We start from the raw sequence: 13548 nt of genomic DNA, 5'->3' as shown, positions 1-13548 counted from the left end.
TGGGATTAATTGGTCCACAGAAAAAAAAAAATGATGAAGTCATCGGTCACATGATTCAGCAACCATATATTTTTTTTAATGAAATTTCAAAAATCTTCTCTGAAACGACTTAACAGATTGAGGTGAAACTTCCCATGTATGATCGACTATCCATGAGGAACAAAACGTTTGCACATACAACATCATTGGTCACATGGTTTGGCAGCCATATTGAATTTACCCAAAAACCTTCAAACATCTTCTTCTCCAGAAAGGATGGACAGATCTCGGGGAAACTTCACACAAATGTTCAACAAGCCTTGGGGATACCAGAGAATTCAACAATAACAATTGATGTCACATGGTCTGTCAGCCATATTGGATCGAGCGAAAATCTTTATTGAAATTATTTCTCTTGAACCGCTTAATTGATCGATGTGAAACGTCAAAATTATGATCTCGAACTGATGGGGAATATATACATATTTTAAATTTCAACCTGCTCTGACACATGGTCTGACAGCCAGATTTTTTTTTTTTTAAACGAGGTTCTTTTTGATTTTTTTTGTTGTTGTTGAATTTAGCTCAATTGAATAATGACAAACGCCATGGGTCAGAATCAAGTGTCCGATCAAAGCGGGGTTACATTAAAGCGGGACAACTTGGGACCCGGTCATCACGGCCAGCAGTTATAAAGTGGCAGTTCCAGTTATGTCTCATTAATTATGTAACACACAACACGACACAAACAACACACAAACACCACACAAAACAAGTCGTGCAGATGATCTAAAATCTCTGATTGCTCTTTTACTAATTATTTTAACCCATTAGAATGACGGTAACCCCCGAATCTAATTATTTTACCCCATTAGAATGACGGTAACCCCCGAATCTAATTATTTTACCCCATTAGAATGTCGGTAACCCCCGAATCTCACCGCCAGCCTGAAACACAAACTCACACCAAAACACGATCAGGGGTGTGATCCATGACCATCAATTCGCTTTGGCTTGCCGAGCCAGCCAATCTTTATCAACCATTTCGTTGGAGTGCAGGTTTGAGTGCTTAAGTCACTTGGCGAGCGCTGTCCAAGCTGAATGGGAACTGACTACACCTCAGCACATGTACTCGGCGGAGGACCCTCCTTCTGGATCTGCCATTGTTGTAATGAAGAAAGATAATTTCGGGTGAATTTTAACATTTTTTTAACGGAATAATTTTCCCCTTTTCAGCACCGCAAGGGTAGTTTCGTTTTATCCCCGGGACAGGTTCTGATTTAAAAAACTTCAAAGTTCTGTTGTGCGCATGGGTTGGTCCATTTACTCATGAGGAGTGTTTCGTTATCGTACAATAAATTGTGGTGTGGATTTGTCAAACAATATCGATGTGTATTAACATTAGGAATTATACGTGTTTTATTATTATTACTGTTGCATTTGTGTACATTAACCCTCGTTATCATTACACCTGCTTTCTCAAATAACACTATCGTCACCTCCTCATTTAGTGACAGTCCTGTCTCGTTAAACATCAGGGAAAACATTTTTTAAATCGATTCATCACGTGACACTGCTTTGTTTTCTTACGATGGAGCATTCCCTTTGGGTTGTGTTTACCACCACTCACAAGGCCATTCGTTTTGTCTGCAAAGCGAGATCCCACCCTCGGGGACCCCTTCCTGTCTCAGGACCCCATGCCGAGCAATTGCAGTTGTTGCTTGCTCTGAACGTCTCTTCTTCCTGCAATATATCACCATGAGCTGTCAAGCTCCTGTTCAAATCCCATTCCAGCTTCAGATGAATGAGTTTCCCTCCAAGAATATAAACCATCCTTCCAGTCATAAAATTCAAGTTTATCATCTCCTCCTGCTTCGGATAAAGCACAAGGCTGCAGGTGGCATCACTGGCTGAAGGTGTGGTCGTGCCACTGATGCAATGCCCCAAATGCCAAAGGGTACCGAGTTCACCGACCTGGGAAAGATGAGAAGCTTTCAACCCCACATGGTTTTAATTCAATGGCGACAGGATCTCAAGCTCAAGACCCTGCGATCCCAAGGCACCAGAACCATTAATCCAACACCAAGCAGGTTCAGTTTATCTGTTTGTTGTTTAAATATCAGGGGACAGCGCGAACGCAATCCCCCACTCCCACAAATTGTACGGTCGAGTTTCCCACATTTGGGGAAATCGCAAGGGTCAACCCCCCCGGAATGCAATGGGGGAGTATCACCATGAGAGAACCGCCTTGTTGATCACGGTATATCTCCCGTCAGGTAAGTATGAGTTGTTGATTCACGGGATTCCTCCTCTTCCTGCGAGCACCGTCTTCCTTCACTGGGAACCATTCACTCCATATCCTGAATATTTATATCAATGGTGAACGTTACAAGAACTTTATAAACACATTCTCATCGGACTATTTGGTTCCATTTTATGATTTAGATATTTGAAGAATTTCTCCCTTCGCTGTTGTTTTCAGTGAATTTAAAAAGTCTTCACGATTTTATCCCTTCTGAGTATTTTTACCCTCGTGTGATGATGCCATGTTTAACTAAGTGACGTCACGACGCCCGTTGTTGAGTCGTGATTTCCCAGCTGGGTTGTTTCCTCGTTCGAACAATCTCTGAATCATTTTGTTCCACGTGGATCGCTTTGTTTACTCTCGAGAGAAGATCACAGGAGATTAAATGAGTGGATGCACTCAATAGGACGATGAGGTGTGTGTGTGTGTGTGTGTGTGTGTGTGTGTGTGTGTGTGTGTGTTTGTATTTGTGTGTTTGTATGTGTGTGTTTGTGTGTGTGTTTGTTTGTTTGTGTGTGTGTGTGTGTTTGTATGTGTGTGCGTGTGTTTGTATGTGTGTGTTTGTGTGTGTTTGTGTGTGTGTGTGTATGTGTGTTTGTATGTGTGTGTGTGTGGGTTTGTATGTGTGTGTGTTTGTTTGTGTGTGTGTGTTTGTTTGTGTGTGTTTGTGTGTGTGTTTGTATGTGTGTGTGTGTGTTTGTATGTGTGTGTTTGTGTGTGTGTGTGTGTGTATGTGTGTGTATGTGTGTGTGTTTGTGTGTGTGTTTGTTTGTGTGTGTGTTTGTATGTTTGTGTTTGTGTGTGTGTGTGTGTTTGTGTGTGTGTGTGTTTGTGTGTGTGTTTGTATGTGTGTGTTTGTGTGTGTGTGTGTGTGTGTGTGTGTGTGTGGATGTGTGTGTGTTTGTGTGTGTGTTTGTTTGTGTGTGTGTATGTGTGTGTGTATCTATGTGTATGTGTGTGTTTGTACGTGTGTGTGTGGTGTGTGTGTGTGTTTGTATGTTTGTGTGTTTGAATGCGTGTGTATGTGTGTGTTTGTTTGTGTGTGTGTTTGTATGTGTGTGTGAGTGTATTTGTTTGTGTGTGTGGTGTGTGTGGGTGTTTCTGTGTGTATGTTTGTATGTGTGTTTGTTTGTGTGTGTGTGTGCGTGTTTGTGTGTGTGTGTGTGTGTGTGTGTGTTTGTTTGTGTTTGTGTTTCTGTTTATGTGTGTGTGTGAATGTGCGTGTGTGTGTATTTGTGCTTCTGTGTTTGTGTGTGTATTTGTATGTGTGTGTTTGTTTGTGTGTGTGTGTGTGTGTGTATTTGTATGTGTGTGTTTGTGTGTTTGTGTGTGTGTGTGTGTGTGTGTGTGTGTGTGTGTTTGTCCAGGCATTAACTTTTTCCCCATTTCAGGCTTTGTCATTAAATTTTCAACAAACTGTTATGATGAGAATATGGAGAAAATAATTTGAAAATTGGTTCAAAATGTCAAAGGGCAAAGTCACAGTGACGAGAAATGTCCCTGATGAGCAGCCACTCAAGAGGGAGATGCTCCTTTTTTCACTCACCTGGAATTCACTCAGGTGAGCTTTTGTGACAGAGCAGTGTCTGGAGGTGAGTGAGTCAGTCAGTCCTTAAAAACTTTAGTCATTATCTGTTGAACCAAACACACCATTTTGATGAAAGTTGGCCACACACTTCATATCTGATGTCTCACGAAGGTGTATTGACCGCAGCAAAATGTGCGTTCGTGGAGGGGTCTAAGGGGGGGGGCGGTTGATCCCCCAAATTGGTATTTGCTTTCATCTCCAAACTGCACACAGAACTTCGATGAACCTTGACCACAACCTTCATCACCCTGGATATACCAAAGCTTGTTCACGACATTAATAAATTCAGAGTTCAGGGTATGAGGGAGGTTTGAGTGTCTGTTCCTCCTGATCCACGTGAGCTTCAGGAAGGGCAGTTCTATGTTTTTTTTAAAATCGCTGCCGTGTTTCTTTATTTATTTACCGCCAGCAAAGGTACCTGCAACGCTTGGACTCTCCACCTATCCTACCCTCCCTCCTTCCAACCTACCCCTTCCTTCCACTCATACCACCCCCTCCGTGCAGACAGCCACCCCACTCCCACCCACACCTCCACCCTTTCCTTCCCTTTATCTCCACATCCCCCTCCCTTCGGACACTCACGTGAGAGTCGGGAGGGAGCGTTGTTGTGGGAGGAGGCACGTGAGTGGGTGTGAGAAGAGAGTGGAATGGGTGGGGAGGAGCAGGGGGGGCGTCAGTCATTTGAGGGTCCATGCAAATTTCCCAGTGGGCCCCACCCGCGAGCCCCTTCAATCAATCACACTAAAATACGTGTTTTTACGTCCGTTTGTGTGACGTCCACATGTTCGAGCTTTACTTATGTTATCTCAACCAATGAAACCTGTCATGGGAACAACAGGTCATATCACATGACAAACGATGTGTCGGCTTCATTAGCCCCCCGGGCCCCACCCCTCACCAAGAGTTCCTAAGGTGGGGAGATGCAAATTGTCTTTGTAAATGTGTAACATGTCGCGCCGTCCCGGCGGTGGTGGGAGAGGGTGTTACAAGTGACGGATCAGAATCCTCAATTGTTTCACGAATAAGTCATTTGTTATTATCATTGCATATATTTTATTACATTCCCTTTTTTGAGTAACATGGTTTATTCATTGGTTCATGGTGTACCCTGTGTTTCTTTATCCTGAGTAAAACATTTGCATTTGTTCGTCTTGTTTTGAATTTTGCATTGTTGGATTTGCATGTGATACTGTGTGGTGAGGAGTGGGATGTGTGAATTGGCATCAATTCCAATTAAAGGGTGGAGGAGCTCCTTGTGAGCCAATGGCAATCCATATCTTAAAGAATTCAGATTCAGATTAAAGAGAGAATTCAAAGTAAAGAGGAAATTCGAATTAATGAGGAAATTAATGAAGAAATTCCAACTGAAGATGAAATTCTAATTATAAAGAAAATGCGAACAATGAATGAAATTCTAACTAAAGAGGAAATTCTGCTTAAAGATGAAATTCTGATTAAAGAAGGAATTCTCACGATAGAGGAAATTCAAACAAGGAATGAAATTCAAAGTAAAGAGAAAATTCTTACAAGTAAGGGAATTTATCCTTATGATTATATGGATTCATTTATGAGATTTAAAGAAACACAACTTCCTTCAAAAGAAAGTTTCTATAATAACCTTTATGAAGAAGAGATAAGTGATAAGGAATATAAACACGCACAAGAAATATGGAAAATATTTAAGATAAAGAACCTTGGAGAATATCATGATTTATATCTAAAAACAGATGTTTTATTGTTAGCTGATGTGTTTGAAGCTTTTAGATCACTCTGTCATGATAAAAATTGTTATGGATTAGATCCTGCCAACTATTTCACAGCTCCTGGTTTAGCTTGGAGTGCAATGTTGAAAATGACAAAACAAGATATAGATTTAATCAGTGATGTTGATATGCTTTTGATGATTGAGAAGTCCAAGAGAGGTGGAATATCACAAGTATGTTCAAAAAGATATGCTAAAGCAAATAATAAATATCTTCCAAATTATGATAGTGAAAAAGATAGTAATTATTTGATGTATTTTGATGCTAATAATTTGTATGGATGGGCAATGTCTCAATCTCTGCCTTATGGTAAATTAGAGTGGGTGGAAGAAAAGGATTATGAAAAGGCTTTGATGAATATTGTTATTTCTTCTCAAGAGGAATTGAATGACGAAGAAGAAGGTTATTATTTTGAAGTTGATTTGAGGTACCCGAGTGATCTTCATAATAAGCATAAAGACCTTCCTTTTGCATGTGGGAAAGAAACCCCAAAGAAAGAATGGTTCAGTGATTATCATAAAAGTTTTAATATTAAAGGCAAATCAACAGAAAAGTTATTAACAACATTCTATGATAAAGAGGGATACGTTTTGCATCAGAGAAGCTTAAAACAGTTTTTGAGAGAAGGATTGAGAGTAGCAAAAATTCATAGAGTTTGAAAATTTAAACAAAGTCGTTGGGTGAAAAAGTATATTCAATTCAACACAGATATGAGAGCAAATACAAAAGTAAAATTTGAAGGGGACTTTTATAAATTAATGAATAATGCTGTATTTGGAAAGACTATGGAAAATGTTAGAAACAGGCAAAACATTAGATTCGCAACATCTTGGAAAGAAGCTTCGAGATTGATAAATAAACCAAGTTTTGAGAGAGAAGAGGTTTTTTCAGAGAACTTTTCTGCAATTCATATGAAAAAGGAAAGTATTGTAATGGATAAACCAATTTATATTGGAACAGCAGTTCTTGATTTATCAAAGATATTGATGTATGATTATTTGTATAATGACTTCAAGAAAGAGTATGGTGAAAATGTTTCATTGTTGTATATGGACACTGATAGTTTTATCCTAGATATAAAAACTGATGATGTTTATGAAGATATGAAGAAAAATATTGGAGTATATGATACAAGTAATTTCAGCAAGAAGAGTGAGTTATTTTCCAAAAAGAATGAAAAGGTTATTGGTAAGTTTAAGGATGAGTTGGGTGGAAAAGTAATGAGTGAGTTTATTGGATTGAGAGCAAAGGCATATGCTTATAAGTATGGTGATCAGATTGATAAGAGGTTAAAGGGAATAAAGAAATATGTAATAAAGAAATCAATAACTTTTAGAAATTATTATAATTGTTTGATGAATAAGATTGAAGAATATAGGAAAATGAATACAATAAGAAGTTATAAACATAACATATATAGTGAAGAAGTAAATAAAAAGGCATTAGGAGCCTTTGATGATAAGAGATTTATTTTAGATAATGGAATAGATTGTGTTCCTTATGGATATTGTATGATAGAGTGTATAAAATAGATTGTGTTTTAAAGATAGGAAGATGGGTTAGGGTTTTTTAAGGGCTATCGCCGCGTTTTTTCGCAATATATAAATGGTCAAACCAAGTATTAATCAAACTAAAGAGTGGAGAAAATCTCAGTCTTGGTATATAAATGGAAAACATAATGAATGTGAAAAATATCAAATAAGACTTATTGAAAAAATAACTAAAACAAAGGTAAATAAAACAAATAAGCGAATCAATTTAAAAACTAGTAAGTTAGAGGATGTAAAGAAAAAAATGAATATCCTTGAATGGACTGAAAACTTTGATGGTTATCAATTGAACAATGAAAAAACAATTAACTATAATCTCAAAATGATATGTGGCTCAGGAGGTGGTCAAACAAGAGCATTAAGAGAAGTTTATCATTTCGTAATGGCACAAAAGGGGAATCTTAAAAAATATAAAGATTCAAATGTTTTGTTTTTCAATATTTTAGATGGGGATTATTGTGCAAAGAAAATTAAACTATTGAAGGAATTTGAGAATGAACATATCTTTATAGGTTCAATGAGTGAGCTAAACAATATGCATTGGTTATTTGATAAAGAGTGTCCAGAGGCTTAGACGTTTCAGATTTTCTTAAGAATCACCTTTAACAAATCACATTACCACTTTGCGACTTGAACAAATCTTTATCTTATTGCATGGATTATTTGAAAAAAAGTGTCCCCAGGTTAAAAGGGGAGACAAATAAATATACCTTGGGATAAAAAGGGGGTTTATTTTTTAGGGAAAAAAAATATGAATCACTGAAAATCCCCCATTCATTTACATGGGGAAAGGTGAGCCAGAATCAGTATATTCACCCTACTGCGAGCTATCTATGGAACATGCACTTCCCGAGATAACTGAGCTGAAGGACCTGAATGATGAGTGCGATAATGGTTTCAAGATTCGCAACACGATACAGCACAATATCTCTGAAGGTTATGGATGGATTCACACGAAATTTGGTGGACAGGTTGGGAGTGCCACGAGGAAGAAATGCTTCGATTTTGGTGAAGATCCAAATCCAAATCTTGATACTAGAATTATTTAATTTTTAACTGATTCTTCACCATTGAGAGATGGGGCCAAACTGATGTTGCATGATACCTCAAAAGGTTGAGGAAGGATTCAGATGAAACTTAGTGGACAGGATGGGTGTGTGACAAGGACTAATTGATTCTATTTTGGTGAAGATCTGAATCTGGATCCGGACTCGAGATTTTTTCAGGTGATTCTTCACCGTTGTGAGACGGGGCCAAAAACAATATATAGCATGTTATCTCTAAAAGTTGTGGATGATTTGTGACAAAACGAGGTGGAAGAGTCGGTTAGGTGATGAGAACAAGCCAATTCGATTTTGGTTAAGGTCCGGAATCAGATCCGACCTATCAGTGGCATACAAAATGTAAACTGTTCAGCCTGGCGGAGGGATACGCTCTGCCGAGTGCCATTCCGTTTCGCCAAGTTCTCACTCGATGAGTGGTTTTTCATTTGTCTGATTTTTTTTTCGTTTTTTTTCTACGTGAGGTCAATTAAAGCCTGGAGTCGAGGCGCCTCCACACACGGACTTTAATACAGACAAGGGGAAAATAAAGGAAAGAAAACCCTCCCTTTATTCCAGCACTTACTGTCCAGAGATGGTACTTGTTGAATTTTGAGGTCGAGCCCCTTCGTCCTGTGCAGGAAGATGTGCCCAAAATGGCGCCGAGCCGCTCTCTGGGCAGGAAAACGTACGTGAGGTAATTCGTGAGGTGGTATTCAACACGAGAGCTCACCTTCCGCCGTGCGACTTCTCATGAACGAATATGCCGAATGTTCCTCTCTGACACGAGGGCTGCTCACAATGATCGCCCACCTTCCTCGTCGAACACACGACGAGACGATGCCTGAGGCCCCGTGATGAGGCCACGAGGCACACTCTTCGTCCCTCCTCAGAAATGCACACACCTCACGGCTCTGCCGAACAGTCAATGACGAGCGTCTTGCCCTGTACGCGGGCAAATTTACAGCACGACACAAGAATCACGCAGCCATTTCGTCGTGCCGAGAGGAGAGCAAAAACGAGATCCTCCGTCTCAGCCATGTTCCTCTCACAACTGTCCTCTGTTTGTTTGTTTCCTTGTCGTTTGTTTGTCCGCACATGACTTTACTGTTTTTCTCTGCAACCGCTTGTCAGATTGAGACAAAATTTTGACCATAGGAGCGAATACTTTCGTGGAATGTTTTAACGATAATTATGATGATGTCCTTGATCACGTGGTGTGGCGGCCATGTTGGGAAACGGGGAACAATTGAACCTCTGTGTCTCTGAAACCACACCAAGGAAAAAATTGCAACTTGGCACATGGCAAGTACACTTCGTGTGGAATAAGATTGATTTTATGATGTCATAGGTGCCTTCGTTATGACGTCGTAATTCCAAACGTAGAACATGACATTTTATCTTTGAAAAATTTGAGGGTCATTTTGGGATTAATTGGTCCACAGAAAAAAAAAAATGATGAAGTCATCGGTCACATGATTCAGCAACCATATATTTTTTTAATGAAATTTCAAAAATCTTCTCTGAAACGACTTAACAGATTGAGGTGAAACCTCCCATGTATGATCGACTATCCATGAGGAACAAAACGTTTGCACATACAACATCATTGGTCACATGGTTTGGCAGCCATATTGAATTTACCCAAAAACCTTCAAACATCTTCTCCAGAAAGGATGGACAGATCTCGGGGAAACTTCACACAAATGTTCAACAAGCCTTGGGGATACCAGAGAATTCACCAATAACAATTGATGTCACATGGTCTCTCAGCCATATTGGATTGAGCGAAAATCTTTATTGAAATTATTTCTCTTGAACCGCTTTATTGATCGATGTGAAACGTCAAAATTATGATCTCGAACTGATGGGGAATATATACATATTTTAAATTTCAACCTGCTCTGACACATGGTCTGACAGCCAGATTTTTTTTTTTTTAAACGAGGTTCTTTTTGATTTTTTTTGTTGTTGTTGAATTCGGCTCAATTGAATAATGACAAACGCCATGGGTCAGAATCAAGTGTCCGATCAAAGCGGGGTTCCATTAAAGCGGGACAACTTGGGACCCGGTCATCACTGCCAGCAGTTTTAAAGTGGCAGTTCTAGTTATGTCTCATTAATTATGTAACACACAACACGACACAAACACCACACAAACACCACACAAAACAAGTCGTGCAGATGGTCTAAAATCTCTGATTGCTCTTTTACTAATTATTGTACCCCATTAGAATGACGGTAACCCCCAAATCTAATTATTTTACGCCATTAGAATGACGGTAACCCCCGAATGTAATTATTTTTACCCCATTAGAATGACGGTAACCCCCGAATCTAATTATTTTTACCCCATTAGAATGACGGTAACCCCCGAATCTAATTATTTTACCCCATTAGAATGACGGTAACCCCCGAATCTAATTATTTTTACCCCATTAGAATGACGGTAACCCCCGAATCTAATTATTTTACCCCATTAGAATGACGGTAAACCCCGAATCTCACCGCCAGCCTGAAACACAAACTCACACCAAAACCTGATCAGGGGTGTGTTCCATGACCATCATCTCGCTTTGGCTTGCCGAGCCAGCCATTCTTTATCAACCATTTCGTTGGAGTGCAGGTTTGAGTGGTTAAGTCACTTGGCGAGCGCTGTCCAAGCTGAATGGGAACTGACTACACCTCAGGACATGTACTCGGCGGAGGACCCTCCTTCTGGATCTGCCGTTGGTGTAATGAAGAAAGATAATTTCGGGTGAATTTTAACATTTTTTTTAACGGAATAATTTTTCCCCTTTTCAGCACCGCAAGGGTAGTTTCGTTTTATCCCCGGGAGAGGTTCTGATTTTAAAAACTTCAACGTTCTGTTGTGTGCATGGGTTGGTCCATTTACTCATGAGGAGTGTTTCGTTATCGTACAATAAATTGTGGTGTGGATTTGTCAAACAATATCGATGTGTATTAACATTAGGAATTATACGTGTTTTATTATTATTACTGTTGAATTTGTGTACATTAACCCTCGTTATCATTACACCTGCTTTCTCAAATAACACTATCGTCACCTCCTCATTTAGTGACAGTCCAGTCTCGTTAAACATCAGGGAAAACATTTTTTAAATCGATTCATCACTTGACACTGCTTTGTTTTCTTACGATAGAGCATTCCCTTTGGGTTGTGTTTACCACCACTCACAAGGCCATACGTTTTGTCTGCAAAGTGAGATCCCACCCGCGGGGACCCCTTCCTGTCTCAGGACCCCATGCCGAGCAATTGCAGTCGTTGCTTGCTCTGAACATCTCTTCTTCCTGCAATATATCACCATGAGCTGTCAAGCTCCTGTTAAAATCCCATTCCAGCGATAGATGAATGAGTTTACCTCCAAGAATATAAACCATCCTTCCAGTCATAAAATTCAAGTTTATCATCTCCTCCTGCTTCGGATAAAGCACAAGGCTGCAGGTGGCATCACTGGCTGAAGGTGTGGTCGTGCCACTGATGAAATGCCCCAAATGCCAAATGGTACTTATTTCAGCGACCTGGGAAGGATGAGAAGCTTTCAACCCCACATGGTTTTAATTCAATGGGGACAGGATCTCAAGCTCAAGACCCTGCGATCCCAAGACACCAGAAATATTCATCCAACACCAAGCAGGGTCAGTTTATCTGTTTGTTGTTTTAAGATCAGGGGACAGCGCGAACGCATTCCCCCACTCCCACAAATTGTACGGTCGAGTTTCCCACATTTGGGGAAATCGCAAGGGTCAACCCCCCCGGAGTGCAATGGGGGAGTCTCACCATGAGAGAACCGTATTGTTTTATTAGAAATTCGAAAACACACACCTGGCGGTTTCACCATCTTCATGTCATTGGTACAAAAAAAAGTCAGCAAACAATAAAGAACCTCCAACATTCGGAGCAATTAAACAAATACTTTGCATTTTACAGTACCTGTCTTACTTTTGTCCATACATTGACAATCTCAAGGGGTTTTCAAACACTCAATGAATGTAATGGGAGCACATGCCACAAACTACCCAGGCTTGGGAAACATTTTTTTCCACAAGGCTTTCTCCCTGACAGAGGCTCTTCCCAAAAGTCTCAAACAGTCAATGATCTCGTTGAGGAAGATGGCCACAAAGAGATCAGGGTCCCAGTTGAATCTTCCAAAGATGGCCAGGCATCTGCATTTCCACAGCGCAGTCTTCGCCGCACATAGAATCCTCCAATATGTTGTTTTCTGCAAAGCAGGAACTCGCACACATATACCGTTCATTACCACTTCCTGTGTTAACATATCTGGAAACAGGGTGGAAAGCCAACGCACGTTTATAATACCCCAAGACCTTTGGGCAAATACACATGACCACATGTAGTGGGAAACAGATTCTGGTTGACTACACCCAGCATACGGACATTCCACTGTTCGGGTAAGACCACGTGTGAAGCATTGAAGACGTGAGGGGAGTAAACCCTGAACATGTAACCATGCCAGGTCACTGTGATGACCAGGCATCAACGACGATGCGATAGACAGCCAAAATGAAGAACTCCACCCCACCGAGGTTCCCCGAATAATACTTGTTTCTTCACCAGCGGAGACATGTAGTTTTAAAGCTGGAAATGTGACCTTCTCCAACTTTTTCAACTCATAATCCACAATAGCTTGTTTCAGTAGATCACAGGGATACATGGGAAACCAATTGTAGGGACCTGTTAATCTGAAGTCAAACAAGTCCCACCCACGCAGGATAGGTCCCATATTGTAACGGATGAGCGCTGCCAATCCCCACCGTTCCCCATTCAGTGGCCCCAAATGACATGCGACAGAAGCTAAGCAAAGCCATAAAGGAAGATCTGGGCAACCTCTGCCCCCACACACCTCCCTTTTACACAATTCGATCCAGCTCGGTTTAAAAATCCATGATGCACAGAAGAACCCGTACACGATCCCCTTTAAATCGACGAACGACGCCGGGTAGGGGAGGCAGCACTTCAGCTAAAGTCCTCAACATGGGAAAAATTGTCCCTTGACAATCAGCGCTTTGTCCCGAGAGGCAAGCTTCCGTTCCTTCCATTCTCTGCTGCACTTTCTGATCTGTGACAACTTGTCCCGCCAGTTACATGCCGGATTCTCTCCTTTCCCCAAGAACACTCCCAAAACCTTCACCTGTTCTGCCAGACCCCCAAACATAGCTTGAATCCTGGGCCGATCAAACCGTTCACCAAAAACCAAGACCCTACTCTTATTGAAGTTGACATGGAGTCCCGATGCTTTCGCAAAAGCCATACAGCATCCCACAGCCTCCCATAAGGAGA

General features: G+C 40.6%; 1 non-coding gene and 1 pseudogene across 1 annotated transcript; both read right to left on the bottom strand.

Annotated features, from left to right (window-relative positions):
• Positions 1 to 2099: 2099 nt before the first annotated feature.
• Positions 2100 to 2263, bottom strand: LOC147033143 (U1 spliceosomal RNA). The gene has a single exon (XR_015055656.1). It is a non-coding gene; the product is annotated as a U1 spliceosomal RNA (small nuclear RNA).
• A 9651-nt stretch (positions 2264 to 11914) lies between these two features.
• On the bottom strand, positions 11915 to 12099 carry LOC147033142 (U1 spliceosomal RNA; annotated as a pseudogene).
• Positions 12100 to 13548: the final 1449 nt, after the last annotated feature.

Source organism: Eptatretus burgeri, chromosome 2 (genome assembly GCF_056783735.1).
Source record: "Eptatretus burgeri isolate ZD-2024b chromosome 2, Ebu_testis_v1, whole genome shotgun sequence".
NCBI classification, from domain to species: domain Eukaryota; kingdom Metazoa; phylum Chordata; class Myxini; order Myxiniformes; family Myxinidae; genus Eptatretus; species Eptatretus burgeri.
Note: the sequence above shows the minus strand (reverse complement) of the source record. Positions and strands in the feature narration are given on the sequence as shown.